The sequence below is a fragment of the Glycine soja genome, chromosome 17, assembly GCF_004193775.1.
Source record: "Glycine soja cultivar W05 chromosome 17, ASM419377v2, whole genome shotgun sequence".
NCBI lineage: Eukaryota > Viridiplantae > Streptophyta > Magnoliopsida > Fabales > Fabaceae > Glycine > Glycine soja.
Genome location: NC_041018.1, coordinates 17106106 through 17122113, shown reverse-complemented (window position 1 = coordinate 17122113; position 16008 = coordinate 17106106). Strand labels below are relative to the sequence as shown.

General features: G+C 38.2%; 1 non-coding gene across 1 annotated transcript; it reads right to left on the bottom strand.

Moving 5' to 3' along the window:
* Window positions 1–7641: 7641 nt before the first annotated feature.
* On the bottom strand, window positions 7642–7748 carry LOC114394349. Its single transcript, XR_003662749.1, has one exon. It is a non-coding gene; the product is annotated as a small nucleolar RNA R71 (small nucleolar RNA).
* Between the last annotated feature and the right edge of the window lie 8260 nt (window positions 7749–16008).

The window sequence follows — 16008 nt, the reverse complement described above, 5'->3', positions numbered from 1 at the left end:
CCTTTAGCGGGAGGGTGACGCGTGACTCGCGGGATGCGTGTTCCACGAAAGGAATATGCGCGGAGTCGCCACCAACGTTTATTTGAGGAAAACGTCGGAAAAACCGGAAAATACGCGATCTACGAATTTTTAAGTGAAGGGTTCGGGAGTTGTATTTACGCTCGGGGAAGGTGTTAGCACCCCACACGTCCGTCACAAGGGACGACAGCCTTTAATCGAATGTGCAAACATGACTTTGATTTTTACGTTCCCTTTACGTTCTTATATCTTTTATGCCCTTTTTATATTTTTCTCTTTTTGTGGTCGACAAGGGTGTTTTCCCTTTGCTCTTACGTATTCCTCAATTTGTGATGAGGAAATCAGACCTACGTAGTTCTTTCGAAACAAAGTGTTTGGTTAAGTTGCTTTTTATCTTTATGCAAGATATATTTTGATTGAACAAAAAGGTCATTTAAGGTGTTGGACCATTAAACGATCTTTTGATTTTGAAAGGAGAGAAACGTTAAGGCGTTGGACCATTAACGATCTCTCGGGGTGGTCGACAAAAGCGGCGCTTTTGCTCCTACGTATCCTCAATTGCAATGAGGAAATCAGACCTACGTAGTTCTTGCAAAAGCGCTAAAGTCACATGTTGATTTTATGCTTTTGAACGGTCCATGTTAACCGATAAAAGCAAAGAGGACCGTTTAAGGCGTTGGACCTTAAAACGGTTTTTAGTGATTTTTCGGACAAAACTTGATTTGTGAGTTGATTTTAGTCTTAGTTTCACTTTGGTTATTAATCAATTCATTCAAGGAAACTTCCAAAGAAAAACGTCCGATTGATTTTTTTGATTATTTTATTCAAAGATATTTTGATTATTTTATTATTATTTTACTTTTTTTGGTTTAACCGAGGTTATAGCGTGAACGATCGGTTAGATTTCATTTTAAAAGTGATTAAATGAGATTACAACACAAATGATCGGTTGAAATTCATTTTATCATTTATTAGGTGAGAAAACGGCTTAAATAAATGAAAAAAGAGCGTTAAAGATAGAAAAAAAGAAATCGAAAATGAACGAAATAAAGATGAAAGCTTTAAAAAAAACAAGAAATGAATTGAAAGTCTCGGATTCGAAAACTTACCCGTTGAAGAACGAAGAACGGATGAAGAACGGTGAAGAACGGACGAAAACCTTCACGGATTTGCTTACGAAAACATCTCGGAAGTGTTACGGAAGCACCTCGACTTGGATTTTCTTCACGGAAACAATTTTTTTCACCTAAAACAGCTGAAATACATAGCCATGGGGCTGAGGGATCCTTAGAACAGCCCCCTTCAGCCTATTTATAGGAAAAAAGGGGAGGAGGTTGCCGCCCAGCTCGCCCAGGCGAGCTCACCTCTCCCAGGCGAGCTGGGTTGCTTCCTCCAGAAGCAATCCAGCTTCAAAAAATAATCCTGAAAGGCCCCATTCAAAATTTCAAAATTGCTATTTGCACCCCCCCAATTTTGATAAGTTCACCCCCCCTTCTTTCGTAATTTACGGAAAAGTTACGGAAGACTTACGGAAGCATCTAGGACTTGATTTTCTTCCTTTTTTTTGCTTCCCTCTCACCCGTATTAAGTTAAATATGCTTATTTAGTGTTATGGGAATTTTACGGAAGCATTACGGGTGTCCCGGAAGCCCCGGAATCCCATTTTTCAACAAAACGGGAGGTGTGGTGGCCACGTAGCTCGCCCAGGCGAGCTAGGTTGCTTCAACCTTTAAGCAAGAAATTGCCGAGAAACCTCTAGAAGGGCCCAGATTCAAAAATTACTATTTGCACCCCTATTTTACTAAATACACCCCCCTTTGGCTTTTTTTTTGTGATTCTTTTTTCGTAAAGTTACGGAAACTTACGAATTTCGTAACAATACTTGTTTTCTTTCCGTAATGTTACGGAACCTTGCGGATTACATAATCATCCTTTTTTTAACTTACGGAATGTTACGGGACCTCACGAATTGTGCAACGATGCTTCCTTTTTGATTTCCGGTGTGTCACGGAACCTTACGGATTGTGCATCAATACTTTCTTTTGATTTCCGGCACGTCACATAACTTCACAAACTGCCTAATGATGGGTGCCAAGCACCTCAAAATGACCAAATACAAGTTGCATGCCACCAAGCAAAGGTCCCCGGACGAAATTAGGGTATGACAGGTTGCTTAGGAAGATTATCACCGATAATGCCACCAATATGAACAACAAGATGATGAAGGAAATGTGTGAGGATTTCAAGATCCAACACCACAATTCTACGCCTTATAGGCCCAAGATGAATGGGGCAGTTGAGGCTGCTAATAAGAATATCAAGAAAATAGTTTAGAAGATGACCGTGTCATATAAGGATTGGCACGAGATGCTCCCCTTTGCATTGCATGGTTATCGAACTTCGGTAGGCACATCGACTGGGGCAACCCCTTTCTCTTTTGTGTACGGGATGGAGGTTGTGCTCCTGTTTGAGGTGGAGGTTCCTTCTTTGAGAATTCTAGCCTAATCAGGGTTGGAAGAATTAGAATGGGCCCAAACTCACTTTTATCAGTTGAATCTTATAGAAGGTAAGAGGTTAGCCGCCATGAGCCATGGACGACTGTATGAAAGCCGGGTGAAGAATGTTGTTGACAAGAAGGTGCGCCCGCGCAAGTTCAGCGAGGGAGATCTTGTCTTAAAGAATGTATCACAGGCTCCAAACGACTATAGAGGGAAATTGGCTCTGAATTATGAAGGACCTTTCATTGTGAAGAAGGCTTTTTCGGGAGGAGCGTTGTTGCTTGCAAGCATGGATGATGAAGAATTGCCTTTGCCTGTGAACTCTGATATCGTCAAGCGATATTATGCATAATGCCTAGGGAAACTAGAAGACTCAACGCACGACTGTTCCCCAAGGACTCATAGGGATCTCCAAGTCTTAAATCTTTTGTAAACCAGAATCGCAACATTAATAAATGAGGGTTAATGATTTGCATCTCAACCTCCTGTGTTGTATCTTTTACTTTGTATTGTCCTTAAGAACATACACTCTCGATCTTGCCCACTGAATCCGGAGCCATTTGGCTCGATCAGCGAGGTGCCGTAAGCATTTATGTAAAATTGAACACGATAACACTTGTTTAATTAGTGCACTTAACATTCAATCATAAACATGCATGCAGTCGCATATTGCCATAATCGGAGGATGAATGAAGAGTCATTTTGAGTGATGATCAACACCACACCAATTTGAGATAAGGGTAAGTGAAAGGTAATGCAAGCATCTTGTAGTATTGTTTACGTTTGTTGAATGATGCCGCTTTCTTTGTCTAAGCTTAGGGGCAAGTACGAATAGGTGATAGGCCCATGATCGATTGATCATCATCCCGCATCCAACTAAAGACATTAAAAAAGAGCTCCTAGGAGGAAGCCTAGTATCTCTAATTTTGCTCTTTAAAATTCCTACTTTATACTTGTTTGTTTTCTTAAATTGTATCTTCAATTCACCTAACTTTATATGCAACTATAGGATTTTAGAAAAAATGTATACATAACAATGAACAAACACAATTTTGCAAAAGCTTTTGAAAAAAAAAAATAGCTCGCCTGGACGAGCGTAACTAACGGGAAATTTAAAAAGGGGAGGGGTGAAGCCATTTTTCACCCCATTTCTTCCCCAAAGCATACCACCTTCAAAAGCTTACGGGAGCCCTCATTTCCAACAGCCCCAAACCTCTATTTGTGCACTTTTGCTTTCATTTTTTGAATTTTCATTCATCTCCTACAAGTAATTACCTTCTCCCTTCAAATTTTGGCTTTCCATTGTGGTATTTTGATGCTTTAGTTGTCATATACTTTCGTGAGACAATTTGTTTATGAATCCATGCTTTGATTGTTTGATTGAGGGCTGCAAGGGATGGCCCTAGGCCTACCTTTGATCCTACTATGGATTGGCATGTCATATTATTCTCCATTCCTCATTTTTACATGCTTAAACATGCGCCCACCAACCGTTCAATGAAATGCCTCAATGACCATTGCATGTGTTATTGTGAAATTTGAATTGTGGAATGAGTTTGTGCATGTACAACTGTCATTTGGAAGGTGTGAACAACTTGGTTGATTAGATTAAAATGCCAAGAGCATGAGTTAGGCATAGAAATCTAAACTTAATGTCATCGGCCCTTTACTTTTCAAAGACTATCAAAGTCTTTTGTCTTGCAGAGACTATCAATGTCATCTGCCTTTTACTTTTCAAAGACTATCAGAGTCTTTTGTCTTCAAGACTATCACAGTCTTCTTTACATTTTCAAAGACTTCAAATGTCTTTTGTCAAGACTATCGTAGTCTTCTTTACATTTCAAAGACTTCAATGTCTTTTATCAAGACTATAAAAGTCTTTTTTGCATTTCAAAGACTTCAATGTCATTTGTCAAGACTATCACAGTCTTCTTTACATTTCAAAGACCATCAAAGTCTTTTGTCAAGACTATCACAGTCTTCTTTACATTTCAGGACTATTAGAGTCTTTTGTCAAGACTATCAAAGTCTCCTTTACTTTTCTAGGACTATCGGAGTCTTTTGTCGAGACTATCAAAGTCTTTTTTACCTGTCAAAGACCATCAGAGTCTTTTGTTGAGACTTCAATGTCTCCTTTACATTTCAAGACTTCAAGGTCTTTTGTCTTATGTACCTGATACCTCTTACATTGTTTCTTTTGACAGGTTTCACTGCTTGGGTTTCCGCTACTAGCCGGTTGGATGGCAAGATCACTAGGATGAAATTAGTGTCCTTATCTTTACTTACCTTTTCATTTTCAATAAAAGATAAGTAAAGAAGGGCAACTGTCATACCCTAATTTTGTCTGGGGATGATCATTTACTAAAATTTTGATTCTTGCTAACCAAATTGAGTTGCTTCACACCAGTTGTCGTGCAATCCAAATAATTTTTTGACAGTTCGAAAAAGAATACGGAAAATACCAAAAAGGGAGGTCAAAAGGGTCATTTGGAAGCTTTTCTGACCCCTGGCTCACCTAGGCTAGCCTATGGCTCGCCTGGGCCCCCAAAAGACTTAGGGGTGAAGTAACCAGCTCGCCTGGGCGAGCAAGTGATGTGTTATCATTTTCTCCTATTTCTTAACCCTTTTTGTCACTATTTTAATTACTGATTAGCCTTAATTATCAAATTAATTATGCAGTTTTATCATTTGGGCCTATTGGACTAATTTTGTGTTTTTAATTTAATTTCAGGAGAATTATAAGCAATTGGGCTTGAATCCAGAATTGGGCTTGGACTTAAAAAGAGCAGACAATTTTATCAAATCTTAACTTATCTAGATCAAATCTTATCTTATCTAGATTTTATCTAATCAAGATACTATTTCATCTAGATCTTATTTTATCTTATCTTATTTAGATTTTATTTCATCTAGATTTTATTTTATCAAATCTTATCTTATCTTGTCTAGATTTTATTTTATTTATGGGCTTGAACTTAAAATAGATTTGTAAGCTTTGGGGCTGAAAATATATAACAGCACCAAGGCTCTAGTTTGAGGACTCTCTCTCTCTCTTCCCTTCTCTCTCTCTCCTTTTTCGTTTTTAGTTTTAGGCTTCTCTTCTTCTTTTAGACACTTTTTTATTTTGGAAGAATAATTCTAGTTTTCTTCGTTTTCTACTGATTAATGTAAGGCTAAGTCTCCAGCATTGTTTTCTCTTGAGGATCAAGCACAGCTCTCTTTGAGGTTCTATTATCACTATTAAATTCTGATCAGTTTTTTCTCTTCACCAATTACTCAGTATTTGTTGCTATTAAATCATGCATGCGTAGTGCTTGATTAATTGTCTCAGTGCTTAATTTACGTTCATGCTTAATGATCGTTCATGATTAATTGGTGTATGTGTTGCATAATCACATAATGAATGCCTTATGTTAAATTTCACTTAGTAATTTAATTTAGGGTTGGATTAAGTGGTTGAACTGATAAAGGATAAACTCTCGTAACCTAGGATAAGAGACTTGCTTGTGAATCAAGGGGAAGCAACGTGTTTTAATTATGATATTTTATAATTCACATTTATTCACTGTTTAATTTACAAAAGCAAACAACCCCCCCCCCCCAATTCATTACTATTTTCCTACTATCTGTTGTGAACATTTGGTTTATCATTGCTTGTTGGGAAACGACCTAGGATCACTTCCTAGTTACTGCATTTTAATGTTTATTTGATTCGGGTACGGCCTCGATCAAATTTGTCGTCGTTGCCGGGGAGTAGTGTCGAAAGGTTCATAATAGCTAGTGATTCGTGTTTTATGTTTAGTTGTTTTTAGTTTTCGTGTTGTGTTAGTGTTGTGTTAGTGTCTTGTTATTTTGTTTAGTGTGGTGTTTTGTTTTAGTTTTTCTGTTCAGCACTCCCCCTGTTTCAGTTTTTGTGTTTTGCTGTGAATAGTGCTTTGCGACGGATTTAGCGACCACTTTTGCTGATCTGGAAAACAGAGTAGTAGTGCAAATCCCTTAATGACTAAATTAGTGACTGCTACTGACAATTTAATTGGAGATTTTTGTTTTGATTGTTAGGGTTGTTATTTTTGGCTGAATTTTGGTGTGATAGGTTCTTTTGATCCATATTTTGTGGGAAAAATAGCTGGAGCCCTTAGTTTGGTCAGATTTGAAAGTTCCAAAAAAGTAGTGAATTTGATTTTTGTCAAAACTTCAAATGGCCATAACTTTTGCTTCGGGTATCAGAATGACTATTATTATATATGTATTTGGGGTAGAAAAAAATTTCACATGTTGTGGAAGTCAGCCTAAGGCCGACTGAGGTCTCTAGCTAGCCATAATCGCCTGTTTACTAGTTTTTTTTTTTCAAGTTTTATTGTTTTATTTTTCTAAACTTTCTTTAGATAGTTTCCATAGTTAGACTTTGAATTTTTGCCTGAAAATTTTTGTGCCATCTTTTCATGATTTTAGGGTGGTGCTCACAAAATTTCAAGTCATTTGGATATCATTTGGGGGTAGCTGTAGTTCAAATCTACACTGTTACTTGCATAAGAAGACAACTAGTTGTGCATGCTGAATGTAGTGTATGACTAGAGACAATCCATCTGACTTACAACTCTTTGATCCTGAGATAGATAGGCCATTTCATAGATTAGCTAGACATCATTTTGTACCTTTTGAGCATCGTGAGCATTCTATTATTGGTGAGTCTGAGCATTCTGTGGTTGGTAATTTTGAACATCCTGATTTTGAGCATTCTGAGAACATGGCACAACCTCCATCCCGTGAGAGGACTCTAAGGGAAATGGTTGCACCTGATTTCACTTACGAAAGCTTGTGCATCCAATACCCTGATGAGGATGTCCCATATGTTCTTAAAACTGGACTAATCCATTTGCTTCCAAAGTTTCATGGCCTTGCAGGTGAAGACCCGCACAAACATCTGAAAGAATTCCATATTGTCTGCTCTACCATGAAACCTCCAGATGTCCACGAGGATAACATATTTCTGAAGGCTTTTCCTCATTCTCTGGAGGGAGTGGCAAAGGACTGGCTATATTACCTTGCTCCAAGGTCCATCATGAGTTGGGATGACCTCAAGAGAGTATTCTTAGAAAAAAATTTCCCTGCTTCCAGGACCACGACCATCAGAAAAGATATTTCAGGAATTAGGCAACTCAGTGGAGAGAGCTTATATGAATACTGGGAGAGATTTAAGAAACTATGTGCCAGTTGTCCTCACCACCAGATTTCTGAGCAGCTTCTTCTCCAATATTTTTATGAAGGACTCAGTAACATGGAGAGAAGTATGATAGATGCTGCTAGTGGTGGAGCCCTTGGAGACATGACCCCTGCTAAAGCAAGAAATTTAATTGAGAAGATGGCTTCCAAATCCTAGCAATTTAGTGCCAGAAGTGATGCTATTGTCATTAGAGGAATGCATGAAGGAGCCACAAATTCATCTTCATCAGCCGAGACAAAGAAGCTTGAAGGTAAACTAGATGCCTTGGTTAACCTGGTAATCCAACTGGCCATGAATCAAAAGTATGCACTTGTCACTAGACTCTATGGTTTGTGCTCCTCTGTCGACCACCACACAGACCTTTGCCCTTTTGTGCAACAATCTAAAGCAATTGAACAACCTGAAGCTTATGCTACAAACATCTACAATAGACCTCCTCAACCTCAGCAATAAAATCAGCCACAACAAAACAATTACGACCTCTGCAGCAACAGGTATAATCCCAGGTGGAGGAATCGTCCCAACCTTAGATGGTCGAATCCTTCACAATAGCAGCAACAACCTTATTTTCAGAATGCTGCTGGCCCAAGCAGATCATATGTTCCTCCACCAATCCAACAACAACAGCAACAGCCCCAGAAACTGAAAACAGTTGAGGCTCCTCCGCAAGCTTCCCTTGAAGAACTTGTGAGACAAATGACTATGCAAAACATGCAGTTTCAACAAGAGACCAGAGCCTCCATTCATAGCTTAACTAATCAGATGGGACAATTGGCTACACAGTTAAATCAACAACAGTCCCAAAATTCTGACATATCGCCTTCTCAATCTGTCCAGAATCCCAAAAATGTGAGTGCCATTACATTGAGGTCGGGAAAGTAGTGTCAAGAACCTCAACCAATAACATCTTCCTCATCCGCAAATGAACTTGCCCAACCTCACTCTACTCCAAAAAAAGATGATGACAAAAATTTAAAGAGTAAGTTACCTAACAATTTCTATGCAGGTGAATGTTCCATTGGTAATTTTGATTTACAAAAGCAGCATATCCCTCTTCCATTCCCTCCAAGAGCAATTTCCAACAAAAAAATAGAAGAGGCAGAGAAGGAGATATTGGAAACATTTAGAAAAGTAGAGGTAAACATACCTATGCTGGATGCAATAAAGCAAATTCCAAGATATGTTAAATTCTTGAAGGAGTTGTGCACTAATAAGCGGAAGCTTAAAGGAAGTGAAAGAATAAGCATGGGCAGAAATGTCTCTGCATTGATTGGTAAATCTGTTCCTCAAATCCCTGAAAAATGTGAAGATCCAGGTACATTCATCATACCTTGTATTATAGGGAAAAGTAAGTTTGACAATGCCATGCTAGATTTAGGAGCTTCTATTAGTGTTATGCCTCTGTCTATTTTTAATTCTCTATCTCTTGGTCCTTTGCAGTCAACTGATGTGGTGATTCATTTAGCTAATAGAAGTGTTGCCTATCCTGCTGGTTTCATAGAGGATGTCTTAGTTAGAGTTGGTGAACTGATTTTCCCTGTTGATTTTTATATTTTGAATATGAAGGAGGGATTTTCTAAAGGAACAGTTCCCATCATTCTAGGCAAACCTTTTATGAAAACTGCTAGAACTAAGATAGATGTATATGCAGGCACACTATCTATGGAATTTGGTGATATAACTGTTCATTTTAATATTCTTGATGCTATGAAACACCCATCTGAAGATCTTTCTATATTTCATGCTGAAATAATTGACCATATTGTTGATGAATACATGACTGATCTTCATTCTAATTTGCATGCCTGTCACTCTTCATGCATTGAATCTAAATTTGTACTTGATCATATGGCTGAATTTGATGCTGAGAGTGAATATGAAATTGATATTAATTACATGTCTAGTGATGTTTTACCTCTTGAGATTGATTTTCTAGAGTCAGATAGAACTAATCATGTTTCAGGAAGTACATATACCTCTGACTTTCTTTATGAGGTATAGGCTGAGAAACCATCTCTTTCTACCATTATCCAGCCGCCCACACCAGAATTGAAACCTCTGCCATCAAATTTAAAATATGCTTATTTGGATGATAGCAAAAGTTTCCTGGTAATTATATCTTCCTCCCTTGCTGATGAGCAAGAGGAGAAGCTGTTATCAGTTCTTAAGAAGCATAAGAAGGCTATAGGCTGGACCCTGGTAGACATTTATGGTATTAGCCCATCCATATGTATGCATCGAATAAATTTAGAGGAAGGGGCTAAACCAGTAAGACGGCCACAAAGAAGACTCAACCTGGTGATTCTTGATGTAGTAAAGAAGGTGGTAACCAAGCTTTTGCAAGCTAGAATCATTTGTCCTATCTCCGACAGCCAATGGATGAGTCCCGTCCAGGTAGTCCCGAAGAAAACCGGCCTCACCGTTATCAAAAATGAGAAGGAGGAGTTGATTCCTACTCGGGTGTAGAACAGTTGGAGAGTCTGCATCGACTGTAGGAGGCTGAACCAGGTTACCAAAAAGGACCATTTTCCCCTGCCATTTTATTGACCAAATGCTTGAACGCTTAGTAGGTAAATCTCACTATTGTTTCCTTCATGGTTTTTCTGGTTATATGCAAATCACTATTGCTCCTGAGGATCAGAAATAAACCACATTCACCTGCCCCTTCGATACTTTTGCCTATAGGAGGATGCCTTTCAGCCTGTGCAATGCCCTTGGTACCTTCCAGCAGTGCATGATTAGTATTTTCAGTGATTTTTTAGAAAATTGCATAGAGGTGTTTATGGATGATTTCACTATATATGGATCCTCTTTTGATGTTTGTTTGGATAGTCTGGAAATTTTTTTGAATAGATGCACTGAAACTAACCTTGTTCTAAATTTTGAAAAATGTCATTTTATGGTTGAGCAAGGTATAGTTGTAGGCCGCATTATTTCCAATAAGGGCATTGAAGTAGATCCTACAAAAATTTCTGTTATTTCACAATTGCCTTACCCCTCTTGCGTGCGAGAGGTTCGTTCTTTTCTTGGTCATGCAGGGTTTTATAGGCGCTTTATCAAGGATTTTAGCAAAGTGGCCCTTCCATTATCCAATCTGTTGCAAAAGGAGGTGGAGTTTGATTTTGATGACCAATGCAAAGAGGCTTTTGATTGCCTCAAGCGTGCGGTGACTACCACTCCTATCATTCAGGCACCTGATTGGACAACCCCATTTGAGCTAATGTGTGATACATCCAATTACGCATTGGGGGTTGTCCTTGCTCAAAAGATCTCTTTACTTCACCTTACTTCTTTTCCGCCATGACTTAGGGAGTTTTCTTTCTTCTATCTCCTTCTTTACTTTTATTGCACTTGTCCAAATTTTATTGATTTCTTTGATTGTTCTTGATCTTATGATTGTGCTACATTGAGGACAATGTGTTGTTTAAGTGTGAGGGGGGGGGGGGGGGGAGAAGATTGTTCTTTAATTTTGTTGGGTATTCTAGTTTAATTTTATTAGGTTTTCTAGTTTAATTTTGTTAGGTTCTAGGTTAATTTTGTTATTTTGGTTTTATGTTTGTGTACAACATTGCATGTTCCTCTTTGAATTTTGGGTTATGTACAGGTAATAGGTAATTGTTTTTTAAATAGGAGTTTCTTTGCATTTTGTGAATTCAAACCCTTGTTTTTCTCTACATGTCAAGTTAGTTTTGAAGGTTCGAATTAAAAGTGATAGATTTACCTTTGGTGAGAATTTGAGCCATCATCATCTATTTTATTCGGTGTGTTTTGCCCTATTGATTGCTTGCACAATAGCCTTGGCTTGACTCTTGTTGATACTTCTTGCTTCACATGCATGTTGGGAGATGATTTAGGCATTTTATTCTTATAAGCCTCTAGCCAAATGAGCCTACCCTGAATTAATTCCTTTGATAGCCTCTTTGAGCCTATGTTCCCCTTTCTTTGTTTTGAGCTGATTACAAGCCTTAAGTGAAAAACCATGATTTCACCCTACCCTTAAGGAATTTTGGAGCTTTGGAATTGTTCTGGGAATAAGTGTAAGGGGGGGCGGGGGGGTATGTTTCATTGGATGATATGTTTTTGTTGGCCATGCTTGATGTATATACATATATTGCCTAATCGTTGCTTTATTTTTCAAATGCTTTCAGTTGCTACTGTTCATGTTAAAAAAGAAAAAAAGAAAAAAGAAAAAAAAAATGAAGTTGAATAAATGAGGTCTTGGTTTGAAGACTTGGATTGGTTTAAGGACTTGGTTGATTTTGTTTTGGGTTTACTTTTTAATTTTGGTTTTGGGGTTTACTACTTTTTCTTACTTCCCACTTATTCCCCATTGCTCATCTATTCCTTTGGGTTTTAGCTACTATCCCATACTTTCATCTACCTTGTCCTTGGCCCCATTACAACCTTAAAAGACCTTTTGATCCTCATGTGCATGTGTTTGTGATGTGGTTGTCAATTTTAGAGTCTTGCCAAGTCTATGTGGTGTTTGTTTTCATGGGTGCTTTGAGAGTAAACAGTAGCCTATACACTTGAGAGATAGAGTGCATATCTTGTGAGGCTTTATCACTTTTCATTCTTGAGCTAATTGACTATCTTGTCATGTTTGAGATTCTTGAATGATTTTCATGACGACCTTGATTCTTTAACTCTTTACGTGTTGGATGTTACCCATTCTTTTCATTCCTTGAGATTCATTGAGAAATATGTAATTGTGCTGTGTCTGTTTCTCTTTAATGTCTCTGGATTTGTCTCTTGCTTTGTTTTTTTCTATTTTGCCCAGGAGTGCAAAAGGCTAAGTGTGAGTGGATTTGATGTGTCATCATTTTCTCCTATTTCTTAACCCTTTTTGTCACCAATTTAATTACTGATTAGCCTTAATTATCAAATTAATTATGCATTTTTATCATTTGGACCTATTGGACTAATTTTATGTTTTTAATTTAATTTCAGGAGAATTATAAGCAATTGGGCTTGAATTCAAAATTGGCCTTGGACTTGAAGAGAGCAGACAATTTTATCAAATCTTATCTTATCTAGATCAAATCTTATCTTATCTAGATTTTATCTAATCTAGATATTATTTCATCTAAATCTTATCTTATCTTATTTAGATTTTATTTCATCTAGATTTTATTTTATCAAATCTTATCTTATCTTGTCTAGATTTTATTTTATTTATGGGCTTGGACTTAAAACAGATTTGTAAGTTTTGGGGCTGAAAATATATAATAGCACCAAGGCTCTAGTTTGAGGACTCTCTCTCTCTCTCTCTTCCCTTCTCTCTCTCCTTTTTCGTTTTTAGTTTTACGCTTCTCTTCTTCTTTTAGACACTTTTTTCATTTTGGAAGAATAATTCCAGTTTTCTTCGTTTTCTACTGATTAATGGAAGGCTAAGTCTCCAGCGTTGTTTTCTCTTGAGGATCAAGCACAACTCTCTTTGAGGTTCTATTATTACTATTAAATTCTGATAAGTTTTTCCTCTTCACCAAATACTCTGTATTTGTTGCTATTAATTCATGCATGCTTAGTGCTTGATTAATTGTGTCTGCGCTTAATTTACGTTCATGCTTAATGATCGTTCATGATTAATTGGTATATGTGTTGCTTAATCACATAATGAATGCCTTATGTTAAATTTTGCTTAGTAATTTAATTTAGGGTTGGATTAAGTGGTTGAACTGATAAAGGATAAACTCTCGTAACCTAGGATAAGAGACTTGCTTGTGAATCAAGGGCAAGCAACGTGTTTTAATTCTGATATTTTATAATTCACATCTATTCGTTGTTTAATTTACAAAAGCAAACAACCCCCCCTCCAATTCGTTACTATTTTCCAACTATTTTTTATGAACATTTGGTTTATCATTGCTCGTTGGGAAACTGATCGAGGCCGTACCCGAATCAAATAAATATTAAAATGTAGTAACTAGGAAGTGATCCTGGGTCATTTCCCAACGAGCAATGATACATCAAATGTTCATAACAGATAGTAGGAAATAGTAACAAACTGGGGGGGGGGGGGGGGCTGTTTGCTTTTGTAAATTAAACAGCGAGTAAAATTGAATTTGAATTTATCAGAATTAAAATACTGTCATATCCTAATTTCGTCCGGGGACCATTGCTGATGGCTTGCAACCTTTGCTTGATCACTTCGAGGTACTTGGCACCCATTGTTGCACAATACATGAAGTTCCGTAACTTGCCGGAAGTCAAAAGAGAGCATTGTTGCACGATTCGTGATGTTCCATAACATGCCAGAAATCAAAAGGAAGCATTGTTATGCAATCCGTGAGGTTCCGTAACATTCCGAAAGCCAAAAAAGGGATGATTACATAATCCGTAAGGTTCCGTAACATTACAGAAGGAAAACAAGTATCGTTACAGAATTCGTAAATTTCCGTAACGTTACGGAAAAAGAATCAGCAAAAAAAGGCAAGGGGATGTATTTAGTAAAAGCTTAGATACATAACTTCACACAAAAGCTTAGATACATAATTTCACACAATTCTAATCTAAGGTTGTTGTCCTTTGGGACAAACGTGAGAGGTGCTAATACCTTCCTCAAACGTAAAGATAACTCCCGAATCTGGAATATTCTTCATGACCGGTTTCCTTTGGTTTTTCTAACGTTTTCCTTTCAATAAACGTTGGTGGCGACTCCGCGCATTTTCCTCCTTTGGAAGACACACCCGTGAGCCTCGCCTTGCTCGCCCGCAAAAGCGTAGGTTGCGACAGTTGGCGACTCCACTGGGGATTGTTTTGTGAGTTAGGCCTATTTTTAGGAAAGTGTGGAATTATGAAACTTTGTGTGTGTGTGTTTTCTTGAACTGTGTAAAAATAATAAATGCTGTCTTTTCCACATTTTTACACTGCATTCTAAGCACCCACAGGTTTGAGTAGAAAAAAAAAGGGGGCCCTATACCCGGGTTCATGGAAATCTAAGGAGTGGAGGTGAATCTATGGTCATGCTAGGTCTCCGACTTGCTTGATAATAGTGAAACCTCGTCTAGAGCTTTCTCTCTTTATAATGTGTTGTCGCTGGTATTCCATACCGCCACAATATTATTATCTTGAGTGATGATACCTCTAGAAAATAGCCATGTGAGATATGGATCATTGGGAGTAGTTATTAGAGACCCCTAGATATTATGCTATAGGTTCCCAAATTGGGGCATGGAGCAAGCACGCTCTGTACCATTTGTTCTCATGCATTCTTCTGCGGATAGCACATAAATTATAGTTTTTCTGTATATCTAGTGATATCGTGTTTCTTTAGAGTAACGCGTCATTTTTTAATGCATACGTTGGGGCACCGCAATGCCTAGAACGTAGCATTAAAAAGAAGGATCTTTTTCGGTCTCGTATATGTAAATTACCACTTGTTTTTCTTTTCGTTTCATGCATGTGCATTGCATCATTCATATCAGAGCCTTGATTCACCCCTTTTTAGGTAAATGATGGGGACAAATCAAATCGGAAAAAGATTCTATCAAGTCAAGATTAAGGGCCTAGATGTCACCAGCCTTAAGGAGTTAGGGCAGTTGATGGATCAGCTCCAGCGTCAAGCTTTTCACAAAACTTACAGTAAAATCTGGAACCTAGCCATGATAGAAGTCTCCACCGAGGCCATTTCCTCCCTCGCCCAGTATTATGATCAGCCGTTGAGATGCTTTACCTTTGGGGACTTCCAGTTGTCACCCATGGTGGAAGAATTTGAAGAGATCCTAGGATGTCCTCTAGGGGGAAGGAGACCATACCTCTTCTCAGGGTTCTATCACTCATTAGCTAGAATTTCAAAGATAGTCCAAATCTCGGTGTAGGAATTAGACCATGGAAAGCAAGTCAGAAATGGGGTGGTTGGAATACCGAGAAAATGTTTGGAGGCAAAAGCGAGAACCTTTGCAGGTGGAGGCGAATGGGCCCCGTTCATAGACATTCTCGCACTGTTGATCTTCGGAGGAGTCCTCTTTCCAAATGTGGATGGGTTGGTGGATCTAGCAGCGATCGACGCTTTTCTCGCCTATCATGACCACAAGGAAAGCCCGGTTGTCACTATGCTAGCCGACCTATATGACACCTTCGACCAAAGATGTGAGAAGAGCAATACGAGGATTGTTTGTTGTACTCCAGCTCTTTATGTATGGTTGGTTTTGCACCTTTTTCGCCAAGAGGTGAGACATGCTTGCCCACTAGAAAGCCACTGTTTATGCACAGAGAAAGGAGGGGCAAATTGGGACCAACTCTTAGCAAAAAAAGAAGGAGCATTTG